This window comes from Micropterus dolomieu, linkage group LG17 (assembly GCF_021292245.1).
Source record: "Micropterus dolomieu isolate WLL.071019.BEF.003 ecotype Adirondacks linkage group LG17, ASM2129224v1, whole genome shotgun sequence".
NCBI lineage: Eukaryota > Metazoa > Chordata > Actinopteri > Centrarchiformes > Centrarchidae > Micropterus > Micropterus dolomieu.
Genome location: NC_060166.1, coordinates 2,276,123 through 2,296,499, shown reverse-complemented (window position 1 = coordinate 2,296,499; position 20,377 = coordinate 2,276,123). Strand labels below are relative to the sequence as shown.

At 40.7% G+C, this 20,377-nt stretch overlaps 1 long non-coding RNA gene across 1 annotated transcript; it reads left to right on the top strand.

The window, feature by feature from the left end:
• Window positions 1–11,097: 11,097 nt before the first annotated feature.
• Window positions 11,098–12,359, top strand: LOC123986619. The gene is made up of 2 exons (XR_006828916.1): window positions 11,098–11,184; window positions 12,260–12,359. It is a non-coding gene; the product is annotated as an uncharacterized LOC123986619 (long non-coding RNA).
• Window positions 12,360–20,377: the final 8,018 nt, after the last annotated feature.

Here is a 20,377-nt window from a genome sequence, read left to right as displayed (position 1 = left end):
TAACACCAAATATGTGCAATGTGCCAGGTTTGTGCATGATATGAAATGAAATAATATTTAGACTTGCAGAGACATTTGTATTTTATGAACAGAGGGAGTGTCAGTTGGGGACCCAGGCCTTGTTAATGAGGGTAGCTGCAGACGGGAAGAAGCTGTTTTTGTGGCGAGAGGTTTTGGTCCTGATGGACCGCAGCCTCCTGCCAGAGGGGAGAGTCTGAAACAGTTTGTGTCCAGGGTGGCAGGGGTCAGCTGCAATCTTTCCTGCTTGCCTCAGAGTCCTGGAGGCGTACAGGTCCTGAAGAGATGGAAGATTGCAGCCAATCACCTTCTCTGCAGAGTGAATGATACACTGCAGCCTGCCCTTGTCCCTGGCAGTGGCAGCAGCGTACCAGATGATGATGGAGGAGGTGAGGATGGACTCAATGCTGGCGGTGTAGAAGTGCACCATCATTGTCTTTGGCAGGCTGAACTTCTTCAGCTGCCGCAGGAAGTACATCCTCTGCTGGGCCTTCTTGGTGAGGGAGGTGATGTTTAGCTCCCACTTGAGGTCCTGGGAGATGATGGTGCCCAGAAACGGAAGTCAAGTCAAGTCAGGTTTTATTTTAAAGTGCAAAATCACCAAAAGACATGGTCCCAATACACTTTACAAAAAGCATTGAAATTAAATAAAATTAACCATAAAATACAGAATGCATTTAATAAACACATAATGCAATCAGAATAAAATCCACTAAATAAAATGATAAAATTTTATAATAATTTATAGTTTGCTTAACACCATCCTAACTAAAAGCTTTATTAAACAGAAAAGTCTTAAGTCTAGCCTTAAAAGTGGTGATGTTATCTGATTCCTGCACCCAAATTGGAACCTGGTTCCATAGTAGAGGCACTTGATAAGTAAATGCTCTTTGTCCCACTCTAACCTTAGTTACATTAGGTACCACAAGCAGCCCTGCATTTTGAGAGTGCAGTGCTCTATTGGAGCAGTAAGGTATCAGGAGTTCTTTGAGGTACAATGGTGCCTGGCCATTTAAGGCTTTGTAGGTAAGTAGAACAATTTTAAAATCTATTCTGTATTTCACAGGGAGCCAGTGAAGGGAGGCTAGAACAGGAGAAATATGCTCTCTAATCTTGACTCTAGACAGAACACGCGCTGCTGCATTGTGGATCAGCTGGAGAGGCTTTAGAGTAGTCAAGTCTGGAAGTAATGAAAGCGTGGACCAGTTTTTCTGCATTTTTTTGAGACAGTATTTTCCTGATTTTAGCAATGTTACGTAAATGAAAATAGGTCGTTCTTGAAATTTGCGTAACATGCAGGTTGAAGGACTTTTCCTGATCGAAAATAACTCCCATGTTCCTCACAGTGGTACTGGGGGCCAAGGCGATGCCATCCATAGTAGCAATGTCGTTGGACAATATATCTTGAATGTGTTTGGGCCCAAGTAAAATAACTTCAGTTTTGTCTGAGTTCAACATGAGGAAACTACAGGTCATCCAGGATTAGATATCATATAAGCAAGCTTATACGTTTTGCAAATTAGCCACGGCTATAAACACTGTGATACAGGCATCGGATTGTTTTTTATGTAATAATCAATGTTTTTTGTATCTGTCCCTGTTCAAATAACCAACAAATAAAAAAAATAAATAAACCTTGAAGTTTGGCTAACTGATCATCCGGCCTAAATATAGCTGAGTATCATCAGCATAGCAATGAAAGTTTATGTCATGGTTTCTTATAATTCTACCGAGAGGAAGCATAGGGTAAAAAGGATTGGTCCGAGCACCGAACCTTGTGGTACTCCGTGGTCAACGCTGGTATGCATGGAAGAATCATTATTCACATATACAAATTGGGACCGACTGCATAAATAGGACCTAAACCAACTGAGGGCCAATCACTTTGATGCCAATAAAAGAGAAAAGTCCTTTTGTCACAAACCGCCGGTCATGACCCTGGCCTGCCTGTTGCCCTGAGGCTGCTGGTGGGCGTGGTAATCTGAGGCTTTCCCACCTGAAGCACATCCGCAATCAGCACACCAGGGCCTCTGCCTGCAATCAACACGCCTTTAAGAGATCTGCCAACCTTCCAGTCCCCGCCGTATTGTACTTAACCGTATGGACATGCCAGCCCGTTTGTCTGTCTCAGTTTCAGTATTTTGTCTGAACCTTCGTACCAGTGTTAACTGCTCTCTCTTTGTCTCGACCTCAGGAAACCTGCACATGCACCACGCGGATTCCCTCCTGTGCCCCGGAATCATCTAAGCTCTGGGACCAGAACCGCAGACCCTCAGAACGACCAACTCACCCCAACCTCTCCCAGGACACCCCTTGTGCTCAATAAGCCACTTCTGTGCATTTCTCTAGTCTGCGTTTGAGTTTCTGGCCCCCGGTCCTGACACCTTTGTCTGATGCAATCAGTATATCATTTGTAACTTTCACCAGTGCTGTCTCAGTGCTATGATGACTTCTGAACCATGACTGAAAAGCCTTGAACAAGCTGTTTCTATGAAGATAGTTACAAAGTTGACTAGCAGCTGCTTTCTACAGGGATTTGGATTGTGATGGAAATTTATTATGTTACTGTGTTTGCTGTTTTCACCCTATATGCTACATTCCTTGAATTTGGCCACAACATCCTATGATAGAGATCTAGTGTAAGAATATTTGACTAAAGGCATGTAGTCTAGTAGCAAAATCTCGAAGGTTATCAAAGAGTGGTCAGACAGAACAGGATTTTGTGGAAAAACTGCTAAATGTTCAATGCCAAATGACCATACAAGATCAAGGGTGGGGTTAAAACAGTGAGTGGATTTGTGAACAATCTGACCAACAATAATTACTATTGACCTCTTCAGACAGACGTGCAGGTGGCGGTGGCAAATGGGACTGGACAAAATTGTGATCTGGTGACGATTAATGACGTACTGCGGTAAGCGTGTTGACTCATTTCTGTTTCCGTTGCTTGTGTGTTGGTAGCCTGTTGTGCTGCTAAACAAACAAACAGGAGTTACTTAGTGAAAATCCTATAGTGATGGTGTCTGTCCCCCGACCATTGAAATTATTTAAATCAAAGGTAAACAGAAGAGGAGCTGTGCATTAAAAACCTCATAAAAATTAAAACCACAAGAGCAATAGTGCAAAACAATAGGAAAATTAAATGGACTCAGACATCAGATCTCTCTCTTCTAAAGGTGTACTAGTAAATGACCTAATATCAGATTATGATATTGATTTATTTTGTCTTACTGAAACCTGGCTGGGTGATGGAGAATATGTTAGCCTAAATGAATCCACCCCTCATATTAATACTCACATTCCTCGAAGCACAGGCCAAAGAGGTTGAGTTGCAGCTATCTTTGACTCTAGGCTACTAATCAGCTCTCAACCTAAACTAAATTATAACTCATTTGAAAGCCTTGTTCTTAGTCTTTCACACCCAAGTTGGAAATCACTGCAACCAATTCTTTTCGTTATAGTGTACCGAGCACCTGGCCCGTACTCTGAATTATCTGAATTTGCAGAGTTTTTGTCAACTTTAGTCCTTAAAACGGACAAAGTTATTATTGTATGGGATTTTAATAATCATGTAGATGTTGAGAATGACAGCTTCAGTACTGTGTTCATCTCTCTGTTAGATTGCATTGGCTTCTCTGAGTGTTCATGAACCGACTCATTGTTTTAACCACACCCTCGACCTTGTTTTGGTGTATGGTATTGAAATTGAACATTTAATAGTGTTCCCACAGAATCCCTCTTTATCTGACCACTGTTTGATAACTTTTGAGTTTGTATTGTTGAACTACACGCCATTGGGCAAAGATTTCTATACAAGATGTCTGTCTGATAGTGCTGTAGCTAAATTTAAGGATGCGATTCCATCAGCTCTAAATTCATTATCAAGTCACAAAGTAACGGAGGACTCCTATGCTAATTTCAGTCCCTCCCAAATCGATCATCTTGTTAGTGCTGCAGGCTCGCTGCAAATGACACTGGACTCTGTAGCCCCTCTAAAAAAGAAAATAATAAAACAAAGACGGTTAGCTCCATGGTATAATACTGAAACTTGCAAATTAAAGCAAATATCGCGGAAACGTGAGAGGAATTGGCGTTCCACCAAACTGGAAAATTCTCGTATAATTTGGCAAGATAGTCTTAAAACTTATAGGAAGGCCCTCCGTAATGCTAGAGCAGCGTACTACTCATCATTAATAGAGGAAAATAGGAACAACCCCAAGTTTCTTTTCAGCACTGTAGCCAGGCTGACAGAGTCACAGCTCTATTGTATTCCCATAGCTCTCAGTAGTTACGACTTCATGAGCTTCTTTAATGATAAAATTCTAACTATTAGAAACAAAATTCACCAAGACCTGCCCTTAACTGGCACCAACTTATCTCTAAACTCAGGAACCTTAGAAACAGCTGTAGAACCAGATATGTTTAGACTGCTTTGCTTCCCCCAATCTTTACCAACTAACTTCAAAAATTTCTTCATCTAAACCATCAACCTGCCTCCTAGACCCCATCCTGACTAGGCTGCTTAAAGAAGTTTTACCCTTAGTTAACACTTCTATACTAGATATTAACAATCAATCTTTATCAACAGGCTATGTACCACAGTACTTTAAAGTAGCTGTAATTAAACCTCTTCTGAAAAATTTCAACCTTGATCCAGATGTTTTAGCCAACTATAGACCTATATCTAACCTTCCATTTCTCTCTAAGGTTCTGGAGAAAGCAGTTGCTAAACAGCTGTGTGAATTTCTACAGAGCAATAGTTTATTTGAGGATTTTCAGTCAGGATTTAGAGCTCATCATAGCACAGAGACAGCCCTGGCGAAAATTACTAATGATCTCCTAATTGCAACAGACAAAGGACTTGTCTCTGTACTGGTTTTATTAGATCTTAGTGCTGCATTTGATACCATTGACCATCTGGTCCTATTGCAGAGACTGGAACATTTCATTGGCATTAAAGGAACCGCTCTAAGCTGGTTTAAGTCCTATTTATCAGATCGATTTCAGTTTGTACATGTTAACGATGAGTCCTCCATGCACACCAAAGTTAGTCATGGAGTTCCTCAAGGATCTGTCCTCGGACCAATCCTCTTCACTTTATATGTGCTTCCCTTAGGCAATATTATCAGGAAATATTCCAGAAACTTTCATTGTTATGCAGATGATACTCAGTTATATCTATTGATCAAGCCAGATGAAACTCATCAGTTAGCTAAACTTCAAATGTGCCTTCAGGATGTTAAAACCTGGATGACCAGTAATTTTCTAATGTTAAACTCAGATAAAACTGAAGTTATTGTTCTGGGGCCCAAGCACCTCCGTGACGCATTATCTAAAGATAGCTTCCCTTGATGGCATCGCCCTGGCCTCCAGCACCACTGTGAGGAATCTTGGAGTTATCTTTGATCAGGACATGTCGTTTAAGTCTCACATTAAGCGATTTCAAGAACAGCCTTTTTTCACCTACGTAATATTGCGAAAATCAGGAATATCCTGTCTAAAGATGATGCACAAAAACTAGTCCATGCATTTGTTACTTCTAGGCTGGATTACTGCAATTCTTTATTATCAAGCTGCTCAAAAAAGTCCATTAAGACTCTTCAGCTGATCCAGAATGCTGCAGCACGTGTTCTGACAGGAACCAGGAAAAGAGATCACATTTCTCCTGTCTTAGCTTCTCCGCATTGGCTTCCAGTAAAATCCAGAATAGAATTTAAAATCATTCTTCTTACCTACAAAGCTCTTAATGGTCAGGCATCATCTTATCTTAAAGAGCTCATAGTACCTTACTACCCCACCAGAGCACTGCGCTCCCAGAATGCAGGGTTACTTGTGGTTCCTAGAGTCTCCAAAAGTAGAATGGGAGCCAGAGCGTTCAGCTATCAAGCTCCTCTCCTGTAGAACCAGGTTCCAGTTTGGGTTCAGGAGGCAGACACCATCTCCACATTTAAGAGTAGGCTTAAGACTCTCCTCTTTGATAAAGCTTATAATTAGGGCTGGCTCAGGTGAGTCCTGAACCATCCCTTAGTTATGCTGCTATAGGCCTAGACTGCCAGGGGATATCCCATGATGCACTGAGCTCCTCTCTCCTCTTCTTTCTCTCCCTCTGTATGCAACCTCATCCCATTATTGCATGTTACTAACACAACTTCTCCCCTTTCCAGTAGTCTTGTGCTTTATCGTCCCTCTCCTCCTATCACTTCCTGCAGGTGTTTCTGGATCTGTGGCTGTGAGTCACCTGCTGCCCCCGTGTTCCTGCTCGACAACCTCTGCTACAACAACTATTGTTACTAGTCCTATTGTTATTATCATTAACACTACTATAAATATCTATACCATTTTTCATTTAGTCTATAGCAACATCACCTTTACTGTCTGTACCTCTGTGTGTGTATATTGTGTAGGCTGCCTCTGTCTCTTCACCCCCAACCAGTGGAGGCAGATGGCCACCCACCCTGAGCCATGGTTCTGCTCGAGGTTTCTGCCTCTTAAAAGGAAGTTTTTCCTTGCCTCTGTCGCCTAGTGCTTGCTCTTGGTGGGAATTGTTGGGCTTCTGTAAATAACATCAGAGTATGGTCTAGACCTGCTCTTTATGAAAAGCACTGTGAGATAACTGTGATTTGGCGCTATATAAATAAAATTTAAATTGATTGAAGAACTAGATGTAGTGAACAGCCAGTGTGGATTTGATCATTTTATATCAAATAAAACTTGGCGATCCCAAATTCTTTTTGTCTCTCCCTGAAAGAAAGAGGAGGGGGGTAGAGATATCAACCCTCACCAGACAACTGAAGTACCCCAAAGTAGGGGGTGAAAGGTTGGCTCCACTCCCAAGTGCTGCTTGGGTAGTTTCAGCCATAAAACCTACCACCTCCGGTGACGTCGAGATAACAGACTCTATGCATGACTATTAAAATGACAATATTAACCTTGTCCAGAGACTAACCTGAACCAGGCTGTGAGGACCTCAGCAGCCATAAACTAAACAACCTCTAAACACTCCCAAGACCAAAAGGGCAGGGTAGCCATGGCAACCGTGCCCCCTTTGCTAATTATTTCAAACACCAAAGATCTCCTCTTAAATCTTGACTCTCTACCCCACCAAAGAGCCATTAATTTGGACTCTTAACATGTCCTCTCACTTTCACAGCTAGGTGTGAGAAACTCCAGATGCCAGAGAAGGACACTGCCCCGAATTCCTTTGTGTGGACAAATGAATACTGACTCCTTATAACTTGCCTATTACCTGCTTAGTTAAATAATCTTTGCTAAGTTAGTAGTGGCGCTTGTCTCTTATATTTTAGTAGTAATTACCATGACGTTATTCTCTAAGTACTATGTTTGAAAGCTAAAAGAACCACAAGGAAGTTAATTTTCAGTGCTCTTAATCCATTCCTCTGATGCTCCTTTCATTCCTGACAGTCTGTTTGATGTTTATACTAATGCTTTATTCCCAACACTTTCTGACACTTTCTTTAGAAATGATATGATGAAGAAATGTTATCCTATGCTGCTTGATAAATTTTCCAGCTCGAATTTAATGTTAAATAACTAATTTCTCCAGCTCCTGAGCAAGTGATTGTTTTAAAGAAATAGAAAGTTATCTTCAGTCTCCTCATGAAACCAGAGTTCCCCCAAGATGACAAACTAAGTATTACATGCCATCGTTCTGAAATGCCACTCCTGCTGTGTAACTGTGCTTATTTGTTCGTAATCTGATGCCATGTTCGTGCAACTTGCTTATATTCTCTAAGTAAGAATGTGTAACAGCCAGTATTATCCAGGAAATATTGAGTTAAGTCTCTTTCATTCTGAAATCCTGAAAATGTGTTTAACTGGTGACCATTCTAATCATTACAACGATTAAATAATTGTTTCCTTTCCTTTTTATCAAATGCTTAAAACTAAGAACGGTATAACTGTTTGACATTTAAGCTTTGATTGTGAGAAGGTATTTGATTAAAATACGTGCAAATAGATTTTAAGATAGACATTAAAGTTAAGAGACAGCCTCTCTCAGGGGAACAAAGCCTTACTCCTGAGACATGCCCTAGACAACAAAACACGGCGACAAGGCCACCGCTCTCTTGTTCTCGGGTCTCTTCGCTCTTGCTCTCTGCTCTACACGCTTGAGCGTGTCCCGTCAGGACAGACCGTTTCAGTCGCGCAACTCTGAATTCAAGAATGACCAAGTTCTTTCAAGCTTTATTCCGTTGAGTTAGCTTTTACTGCTTCCCTGAAGTTCAGACCCAGCCACGTGCGTCCGTTGCACTAGCAGTAATCCAAAGGACATCAAAATCCACAACTAAATCCAGCAAACAGCCTACCACTGCAAGTTTTCTTCAAACCAAGCCAATTGAGGGCGGACCTCCAGAGAAATTCCCTAGCAGAGAAACTGACCGGCTGACGGCGTGTTAAGTTGTCTCAACCGAGAACGCACAAAGTTCAGCCGCGTGAGGCCGGCCGAACACCAACCGGCTGGAGAAACAACAAGCAGTGAGGCTAAAACCCTGCATTCTGTGGTTAGCTGATGTCCAGTAGTCTGTTAATCCATTAGCTTTAATCCTTAATCATTCCAGCCTAAAACTCCTAGCCAAATTTAACCTAGTTATTATCTTATAACTTGCGTTTATTGGTTCTCTTGCCTCCTTAGACTCAAATCTTTTCCACAATAGACCACTAAATCCACATTTTAACTCCATCATTTTCATTGATTGCATCCTGTTTGTTTAATCATTATTGTTGTATGTCTTTTATATAATTAACTGCAATTATATCCACCTTTAGTTAGTTAATAAATTTCACTATAATCACAGGAACTGTGTGTGTGTGTGTTGTTTGACTCCAGGTCACTGTAACGGAGGATTTTCGCCTTCAAAATGAGATTGACTGATTGATTAGATTGATTCTAGATAATTAAACAATTATTACTAACTGATCACTAGGAAATAATTGTATAATTATTCAGCTATACTTGAGGTTCCTAAAGCCTTGGGCGGACAGCAAATCTTTAGGTGGTGCCCTTCATGAGGATTTATGAATTAATATTTTTAGAAATATTAATATTCATAATTTTTTATTAAAAATCATACGTAGATATGCTACATAGTCATGATAAAAACTCTGCAAATTCAAGTAGAAATTCAGAATATGGACTGGGTGCGCGATACACTATAAATAAAAATATAATTGGTTGGAGTTTTCCAGGTAGGATGTAAAAGAGTAAGCAGAAGATTTTCAAATGATTTAAAAAAATTTTTAGGTTTAGGATTGATCAACAGGCTTGTGTCAAAGATAAGATCCAGTACCTTGAGGAATATGAGTAATAAAGAGCAGGCTTAACAAACTCTGAGCTTATCCCTGAGCTCTGGGTTGATTGAGCCTGAGGTGTGAAACGCTGAATTTTCGGTTCCAGAGAGGCTGATCAGAATCAGTTCAATCAACTCTGAGTATGTTGAGCCTGATGGAAGCGTGTGCGTGGGGATGAAAAAAAGCCATCATCAATGGAGCTCCGATACTACGATTCACCATGGCAACGGGTAAATAAAGGCAGAGCCTCCATTTTAATTACCAGACTGGATTTTCCTTAATAAATGATAAAGTAAAGAAAAAAGCTGAATTTGTTATAAGATGACTCATGAAGGCTAATTAGTAGAACATAACTTGACATTCCTTCACAAAGAAGATTAATGCTTTGTTTTTGTCTTTGGAAAATGTGTTTGTGGTCCCTCAATACTGTAAAACATTACAGACCCATTTAGTTATGTCAACTTACTACTTCTTTCTAACTTAAAGAGCTCTGACAGGTTTGGGATATTGAACTTAACTGTATGAGTTATGGAAAATTAAACTTGCATTAATTCATTGTGTTGACTATTTGAGACTTTTGTTGTGTTCATTGAACTTGTGTATGTAAGTTATCAGTTGAAAAAAAGGCAGGTTTGCTGGGATTGAAGCAAGAGAAGAAGAAAGAAGAGAAATAGCCTAGTTGCTGCGTCTTTTGTGTTTGAGAGAAACATAGACATAATCAACTAAAAGGGTTGAGCGAGTACTCTGGTAAACAAGAAAAGATTATTGCCACCAATGCAAGAGTTTCTGAAAAGGCCTTAAGGCCCTTTCAGATATGATGTGACATATCTGGGTTCATTTCAAAAGTTCAACTATTTTAAACTTTGACTGTGGTGTGCGGGAAAGCTCGCCAATGCACTGCTCGTTACTCAACGCAACAACGAACCACCCTGGTTCTGAAAATAATGGGTTTCTTAGCGCAGCGGTGCTGTCGTCGTGGTCTGTCTGAAAGGCCCTTTATACATGTAAACTGAAACAAATTTAGAATGTAAATTCTCTTAACTTGAAATGGAAAGTAGTATAAATGTGAAGGAGTATAAACTGTGAGTTAGAATAATGCAGAAACGTATGTTTGGTTAGACCAGTCAAGAGAAGTTTTCTTGCATTGAAAAAGTAAAATTAATACTTGTTTAAACTCAAAGTATGAAGGTGAATCAACTTTAAAAAAACAACGTTGCGACAACTAGAACGCTGTAGTTATTTTAACTTTATGAACTTGCATTTCCAAGTTAACCTAACTTGAAATGTCTTGCAGTCAACAACTCTCATATAACAGTGTGGACTAGGATCCAGTGGTTAATAGTGAGTCTGGGCAGAGTGGACCTACCTAAAGAGATGTTCTAAAATCAGATGTCAGATGAAAACTTAAAGGTTTTTCATTTGAAACTATGCAATTTCACATGATTCTGGACCATTATTATTTCTTACTAATAATGGCAAAAAAGCTTAAAGACAAAAGGTGTTATCATTAAATCATGATTTTCTTATATCACAGCCTTCATCTGAAGGCATTACGGAATGACTGCTAAATGAGTAGTTTTCATCTGCGATATGTACTGTTTTCTACTTGCAGAGCTTGAATACTTTGTAGTCAATTAATTTCCCATTCAGTGAGATTTACACCATTTTGCAAGTGCTCTAATTTATTGGTTCAAGCCAACTTTTGTCTGTCTAAGAAAAAAATCCAATTTTCTAAATATTGCGTCCTGCAAGTAATGTGACGGCTCCGTGCCGACCGTGAAGGCAGCATTAGTTTGAGTCACATGACAGGCCAGCTTCCCCGACTGCTCTGATATACATCTAACGTTAATAATCATGGTAAGCAGCTTTTCAGACATGTTCTGTGCATTTGCATGTTTGCTTTTGATACCCACCTGTGTTTAATTTCGGCCAATGGAACAACTAACCTCCAGTTGCTTCCTTAAGCTGATCTAAAATGAGATTAATAGCTATGTGAGTGTTAACGTTACTGTGGCCTAACGTGAAAGCTTCTCAGGCAACGTCAGACAGCGGCTAGCTAGGCTATTAAGCTACCAACTGATTGCAGCTAGGTGTTTTACTGAAACGTTCGTTTTATTCACATTATCTTTAACACGTGCATCGTGCTCCCGAAATTATGTTATATGTCTGGCCAAATGAGCCATTAAGTATAACTTAACCTCTGGGATTGTCAAGACATAATAGGTGACAGTGTGACAAGTGGGCTAACATAGCCGTTATTAGCGTGCGCTTCCGCTTTGCTGTGTCATATTTCACTGAAGCTCAACGTTATGGCCTGAACTTGTTTCAGCGTAAACAAGCAGGAATTGTGTCAGATGGTTAGCAGCAGTGCTATGCCCACAAGGCCTAAACATACATATTTCATACGTTTTTGGTCCGTATAACAGTTATATGTGACGGTACACGAGTATAGTTAATTATATCGTGCGGACTGCGGACGTACATGTGCCATTTGCAAATGTTAGTTCTATTTGATTTGATTCTAATGAGAATAACTTACTCATACATACTCATTTTGAGCAGCCAGGGAAGTAACTTAGAGGTCCTGATCATGCTTTACGTGGATGAGATTATGGGAGTTAAACTTTGCTGTTTGGAACATCCTTCACTGAATACATAATACATTAAATATAAGCTTTGCAAGTCCATTGTCCTTAATTGTATTAAACACATTAATTTTATGTCAAGCATAATCTGAAACTTTTTTTTATTTCTCCATGAAAACTCCCAGATAATATGAGGATGGTAGGGTTCTCCCACAGTTCTATTATTTTTAAAACAGTCAGTTGGAACAAAGTGAACTGCTTAGTAACTTTAGCCTGGTTAAAATAGCGGTTTCCAGTTCAAAAGAGATGATAATAATAACTGTGTTTCCTTTCTCCTGGTATTACAGCCAACCACACAGCAGTCTCCCCAGGATGAACAGGAGAAGCTTCTAGATGAAGCTGTGCAGGCTGTCAAGGTCCAGTCCTTCCAGATGAAGCGTTGCTTGGTAGGATGATTTCAGTTTGTTGTGATAACTGTTTAGACCATTGGTCGTCAGCCCTGTTTTGTGCACTATACCTGACCAGATTTAAGGACTCCTTTGGTGAGGGAGAATACTGGCATCTCCAGTTCACATTTCAGTTTTCTTAAGGAAAATGGAGTGTCTTTACCTTGCAAATCTAAATTCAATTCTTTCAACTGGCTGAAAATGCTACATAAGCTAAGCAGGCTAGCCAGTTGCTCTTTGTTTTGTCAGATGATGGAAGGGCTCAGGGAGAAAAGATCTTTTTTTTTGTTCACATTTTAAGGACATTTCCCCCCTTTTGAAAAAGCATGAATCACTGCCCATCTCAGATTTTTTTCAGTGATCAAATAGCTATTCAAATTCTTTAATGAAGTGAAACTAAGTCTATGTTCAGAGTGCTGGCCAATGTGACCCAAATCCGATTTTTTTGCCCATATGTGACTCAAATCTGATCTTTTTATGATAGTGTGAACAGGCCAAGTCACATGGAATCTGATCTTTTCCAGTTTGGAATTGGGCCACTTCCAGTTGTGGTCCAAATCCGATACAGATTGGATCTTTTTAAATGTGACCTCAGTCTGGACACTCACACATAATTCGGGAGAAATGTGACCTGTGAGAGGACAATGAAAAGCGGGAGTCTCCTAACTAACAGGAGCTATGTTGCTCCTTGTTTACTTCTGTAGCCTGCAACAGCGTGCTGCCTGTGACGTCGTGTTATTCTTCTGCGTATGCGGGTCACTTTCAGGCGGACAGTTCATATTGCAGGCTGATATGGGCCACATTTGAACTATAATGTGAACTGTCAAACCAAAAAAATAGGATCTGGGGAAAAAATCGGAATTGATCATAGGGCCTGCAGTCTGAACGTAGCCAAAGTGACCCAAATCTGATTTTTTTGCTTATATGTGACTCAGATCTGATCTTTTTATGACAGTGTGAACAGGCACATAGAATCTGATCTTTTCCAGTTCGGATTTGCGTAAAGGCGGGGGGGGGGCTTGCCGTTCTAGTTAACAACAGATGTTGCAATCCCAGTCACATTACGGTTCAACAGCGTATCTGTAGCCCGGACATTGAACTGCTTTCTGTGCTGACTCCGGCCATATTATCTGCCACGGGAAATTTCACATGCCATCGCTGTTAGCTGTTTACATTCCACCCTCTGCCAACCCGACGTCAGCGTGTAACATCACCCACACCGCCATTGCTAAACTCCAGACTCAACACCCGAGTGCCCTTATGGTGATCTCGGGTGACTTCAACCACGTCACTGTGACCACCACACTAACCAACTTCACCCAGTATGTGAGCTGCCATACTTGAGAGGAGAGGACCCTGGACCTGCTGTATGCTAACATTAACCCCTACAGCTCCCCCCCCCCGCCCCCCCTCCCAACCCTGGGCAGGTCAGACCACAGCCTGGTTCACATCAATCCCTGCTATGTGCCTCTGGTGAAAAGGCAGCCTGCGACCACAAGGACGGTGACGAGATGCTCGGAGGAGGCCTATGAGACACTTCAAGGATGTTTTGAGGTGACAGACTGGGATGCACTCTGTGAGCCACATGGAGAGGACATTGATGGGTTTACTGAGTGCATCTTAGACTACATTAACTTCTGTGTGGACTGCACTGTCCCAACAAAAACTCTCCATTGTTACCCAAACAACAAGCCGTGGGTAACAAAGGACATGAAGGACATCCTGAATGCAAAGAGGAGGGCTTTCAGAGACATGAATAAGGAGGAGGTGTGGGCCATTCAGGGGGACCTGAAGGTGACGATCGGGGAGGCTAAGGAGAAGTACAGGAGGAAGCTGGAGCGTAAACTCCAGCAGAACAACATGAGGGAGGTCTGGAGCAGCATTTGGAACATCACTGGCTTCAGACTGACTGGCAGCAGAGGAGTTGAAGGCAGCTTGGACAGGGCCAACCAACTTATTCTGTTCTTTAACAGATTTGATGCTATGGCTCCTGCCCATCCCCCACTAACTCAGCTGCTCTCTGCCCTCAAACACCTTCAACTTTAAAGCGCCTCCTAGTGGTCAATTTGAACGAGTCTTGCAGTGTATGTGTGAGGTACTAATGTAGACATATCCTGGAAGTTTTGTGTTTGATTGGACAAACAATTTGTGTTTTGTAGCCTGATTTGCGTTATATCACTTGCAGTTTGTTTGCCATTATAGCACCCTGTGGTGTTGAATTTGAATGAAACTTTTAGGACATGTTTCAGTTACTTATGAGGACATATCCTGAGAGATTTGTGATGATTAGAGAATGAATGTGATTCATAGTGAAATTCGTGTAATGCTAAACACCTTTCTTGCACTTCTAGCGACCCCTAGCGGCATACGTATATCAAACTGTCCAGGTATATTCGGGGCACTTATCTGAACATATCCTGTGAGTTTTGATGATTGGCCCTACGGTTGCTGATTTGTGTAGATATGTCCAGAGCCATGGCCCTTTCGAAGTTCATTGGTAAATATCTTGAAAAGTAATTGAGATATCGATCATGCTTTATACAACTTTTAATAAGCTTGATCCAATGATGATTCACTAAAAATTTGGTGGCAATCGGAGCTATAGTCTAGGAGGAGATGTCAAAAATGTGCTTTTCAAAAAATTCAAAACAGCGGAAAAACTTTCTAGGCGGACCTTAATAGTCCTTGAGGCTTTTTTGTAGAGCACATTGAACGGGACCTGTGTGAGAAATTTCAAGTCAATCGGACTCACGGTGTAAGGGGTGTGGCCTTTCAAAGTTTGCATTTTAAGCCTTATTTACAGCGCCACCATGTGGCCGATTGAGTTCATATTTCTATGGAAGTGCATTATTTCCACTTATTCCCCCAAGTTTCATGTTTCTAGCGCATTCCAGCTCACGGGAATTTGAGCCGGCGCGGCACACAACAAATAATAATAACTAAAATAGATAAACATAGAAGGGTTCTACCGCTTTGCGGTATAACATAGACTGAGCGGGGGGGTGGCTAATTGGGCTTAAGCCCTGAATGTTTTGTTAAAAGCCCCGGCTCTCTTAGGTTTTTAAAATAAGTTCAACTTTGTTTCATTTCACCTCCATCTTTCTGACTGGAGCAGCAAAACAACAGAGCAAAACCTCTTTTACCGTGGTGGCGGTAATGCATCTTTCAGCCTGTTTGCCTACCGCTAATGAACACTAAAGAAGAAAAATAGAACTCTTCGTCTTTGTCGTCGTGATAGGGGGCTGTTGTCTGTGTTGTTTGAGTGGTGCTCTCTCAGTGAGCGAGCTTGCTAGCTAACCAGTTGATGTTATGGACAAAGTTTTTTACGCGGAGAGGTAAACCTGACTGGCCGTTCAGAGAGAAGCAGCGTCAGACTGTGAACCGTGGACAAGTGTTTCAGGTTTGTGAGTCCCCACCTCTAACACTTGTTAGGTGATATTATCTCGCTATTAGAGATGTTCGGCTGATTCCGAGGCTTGTTTCCCTCCTGTGAAGCGCACAGTTTCAATACATTGTGCCTGAGCTTGTATCAAATGATCATCTCAGGGCGTTTTACAGCTAATCTCAGCACATTTGTGGGATAAGAGAGAATAAGTGAGAAATATGGCGATAAAGATATGAGAGTATGGGGGGAAAAAGGTATGACATTTCCTCCTGATGAAAAATATACCAAGTAGACTATAGGTGCATCTACTGGAAAATAATTTAATATCGTGAAAAAGTTCATTTTATAAATATTTCACGCCTTTTTTCATTTTAATCTTGATGATTACGGCTTACAGCTCATAGAATCAAAACTCTAGTATCCCAAAGTTTATTAGAATTTCAGAATAAATTATTTATTATACAGAAATGTCGACCTGAGAAGAGCTCTTATCAGCTAATTAACTCAAAAGCTTTTTAAGTCTTTAATCTCTGTCTGGTTCTGGTGCTCACAATTAACTTTTCCACCATATTACATTTTTAGGGCCCAAGCACGACCGTGCGAGGTCCCTATTGAATTTGCTGAGATTATATATATATATATATATATATATATATTTTCTTTTTTAGGGCCCGAGCACGACCGTGCGAGGTCCCTATTGAATTTGCTGAGATTATATATATATATTTTCTTTTTTAGGGCCCGAGCACGACCGTGCGAGGTCCCTATTGAATTTGCTAAGATTGTATATTTAGGGCCCGAGCACGACCGTGCGAGGTCCCTATTGAATTTGCTAAGATTGTATATTTAGGGCCCGAGCACGACCGTGCGAGGTCCCTATTGAATTTGCTAAGATTGTATATTTAGGGCCCGAGCACGACCGTGCGAGGTACCTATTGAATTAGCTAAGATTGTATATTTAGGGCCCGAGCACGACCGTGCGAGGTCCCTATTGAATTTGCTAAGATTATTTTATTCTTTTTTTATTTTTCTGCAAAGTAGGCTCAACTGACATGGCCTAAACATACTCGAAAACTCACCAAAATTTGCAAACATGTCAGAACCGGTGAAAAATTTCGTATTCTACAAGTTTCGCACATGGGCGTGGCAAAATGACTGGGTACATTATTGTTCAGTGTACATGCTCACATCTGAAACAAACTTTACGTGCTTAATAACTCTCCCACCCCGCAGACATCTACACGTCAATACCGATTTATATTCATAGCGGCAAGTGCTATGTAGCTCCACATAGGGGACAGAGGAAGTGACATATAACACCTTCATGCGGCCTCGGAACCGCGTAAGAAATTCACAGCCGCACCGGCAGAGCTCCAGAATGTGCAACTCGGCCGGCTCACAACCGGACGCGCTACAAGTGCGAGGGCCCGCCCAACGCTTGACCACTGGTACTATTATATGAAATAATATATTATATTGTATTTATTTTATATTGTTAGGATTTTTTTAAAACATTAATTATATTTATTGGTTCTGTTCTTTATATACTCTAATTGTTTTTTCATTACTAAATAATTGTTTTTTCAAAAATATATTTAATAAAGAATAAATTCAGAACAAATTTAATATATTATTATAACTGTTGTCAGAGCAGCAACAAAAGTAAAGTTTACAGCAGTAAAGTCACTTTATAAAATCAGTATCTCACTGGAAACAAATGGAACATAACATAAAATAAAATATATTCCTGACATCAAAATAGTTGAGTAGATTTCAGTTTAGAATGAAGAGCACAGACATCATTCAGTATCAGTCCTCATGTCCTCCTCTTCCTCCCTCTGTTCCTGCTGTAAAGAGGAGTTGGTTTCTCTCAACAAGCAGCTGAGTTTGCAAGGATTAGCTAAATTTCAAGGTATGTAGCATCTCAGCTAAACAGGCTACAGACAGAGAGATTTCGTTTTAGCTTATTTATAACAAACTAGCTATGAGCCGAGCTAGCACATGTGCTTGTGTAAAACCCAAACACAGCTGTGGTGGATGAGACAGAGCAGATTAAAATATCACTTTGTGCACGTTCCTGCTTATGGTACTGATGCAGTATCAGCCTTTTAATAGTACTGCTGGTTTTGCTGCACTTACTTCCAGTTACAGCTGTAGTTTTGGTCAACTGGTGTAATCTATGCTGACTTCGCTCCGCGCGTGTGTCGCTCGCTCGTTCTATACACTACTTCCACACTATAGTCAGTGTTGATAGGCTGTTACTTGTGACTTGTAACCAATCAGCTAGTACTGTGGGTGGGACATTGCTCGAGCTCACGAAGTGGTGTGTACAGACGGAGAGAGGCGGCGGCATCAAAGCCAAAGAAGCACATTTTTTAAGTTATATTGGCTGTCTGATTTTAAAATGACCGATGCAGATTATTGGAAAAATGCTGAATACCGGCCATGATAATCGCCCAGGCTGATTATTGGTCGCCCCTCCACAGCACTGCCCTGTGTACTCTGTTCTGTTTATTTTCCTGCTTTTTTGTCCTCTGCCAATCTAATCTCTGACTAATGCTAAATTATACACTTATTGACCAGTGGCAGCCCCTACCAAATCTCTCAGTGGGGGAAATTGTTGCGATGATGGCTAAGTTGACCAGTTCAATGGTCTTAGTCTGCTTTAAGACAAGAATTGTTCCTTAGGCTACATACTGTACAGTATGTGAACAGCTACATCCTGAAGTTCATTGTCAATTTCTACAATGAATGAACAGTCCACAGTTGAGATCAACAGATCTTTAGACCTTTGGATGTAAAGGCAACTACTTTAGCAATAATGAAAAAAAAAAAACCTCTAACAATCATCTGATTTAGCTGTGACAAACCTTTTATTTAGGAACAACAAATCCAGAATAAAGTGCAGTGGCACTGGGCTGATAATGTGCAATGAAATAATAATATAATAAAATTATTTACAGTTAATCTTGCGTTGCAGCTAAGGGACCCGTCTAAAGTAATAGGCTACAGTTATGTTATAATGTCTCACATGCTGTATATGAAGGTGGATCAAACATGGCTAATCTTAAATGTTTAATGGGGTACAGAGGAGCACAGTATTTATTTTCATTCTTTAAGTTACACACATTAAACAAGACTTATAAGGTAAGCAGAGAGTTGTAAAATAATCCACTTGTTATCCTGTAGATACACAGTATTCAGTGTTTCCCCTATCTAGCTGAATCACGACCGCCGCTACTAAAATTTCCCCCGATCATTAAACTATTGGCCGCAAATTTTTTCACTCACACAGTGTGCGAGCACGGCAGCACTCAATGCTCTGCTCACTTCCTCTCCTTGTTCTACGCAGAACATATGTGACAGCAGCGTAACTCTGAATCAGGAGGTGCGTAGGTGAGTGTTTGATTGTCCGAGCGGCAGAAAGTGACGGTGAACGCGAGCGGAGGAAAATATTCTGGCAGTAAATGTACGGTGTCTGTTACAGTGTAGTAGCTTCTCGAGACCAAGAAAAGTCTGTTGTTTCCCACCTGCTGGAAAAGTGAAGCCGGTTAGCGCTAAGTTAGCTAACATCCCTCCTCCCCTTCAGACTGAGCTGAGCAGGAAAGCTTCTACAGCAGCTACATAGCTGCTATGTAACTTAACATTAGCTCAATTTATAGAAAGTAACTGGAAGCTGTATTTTATTACTGCCTACTTGTCCAATGTTGAGAACATCAGGTACAAACTTGCAGCTCTGTCCTGTACAGACTGATTAAATTATTTTTCAGTTTTCAGTCTGAAAAAGTGGTTTTGGAAAAGAAAGGACGGAGGTGACTGGAGGAGCTGAGGTTAGTAATGCAAACTAGTCCTTTTAAGCTAATGAGGAGACGTTTTCTTTTTGGATTTTAATGTGTAAATAAAATGCACCTCAGAAGGGAGGAGGTTTCTCATTTTTTATATTAATGTCTACGGATAAATGTCAGAAGCTGTAAAATGAAGACACAGAAGGCAAACGGTCGTGGTCTATAGGTGCTTGTCATATAATTAGAATATCATCAAAAAGTTGATTTATTTCAGTAATTCCATTCAAAAAGTCAAACTTAGATATTATATTCATTCATTACACACAGACATGATATATTTCAAATGTTTATTTCATTTAATTGTGATGATTAAAACTGACAACTAATGAAAATCCCAAATTCAGTATCTCAGAAAATTAGAATATTACTTAAGACCAATACAAAAAAAGGATTGTTTGAAATGTTGGCCAAGTATGAACATGAAAAGTATGAGCATGTACAGCACTCAATACTTAGTTGGGGCTCCTTTTGCCTGAATTACTGCAGCCATGCGGCGTGGCATGGAGTCGATCAGTCTGTGGCACTGCTCAGGTGTTATGAGAGCCCAGGTTGCTCTGATAGTGGCCTTCAGCTCTTCTGCATTGTTGGGTCTGGCGTATCGCATCTTCCTCTTCACAATACCCCATAGATTTTCTATAGGGTTAAGGTCAGGTGAGTTTGCTGGCCAATTAAGAACAGGGATACCATGGTCCTTAAACCAGGTACTGGTAGCTTTGGCACTGTGTGCAGGTGCCAATTCCTGTTGGAAAATGAAATCTGCATCTCCATAAAGTTGGTCAGCAGCAGGAA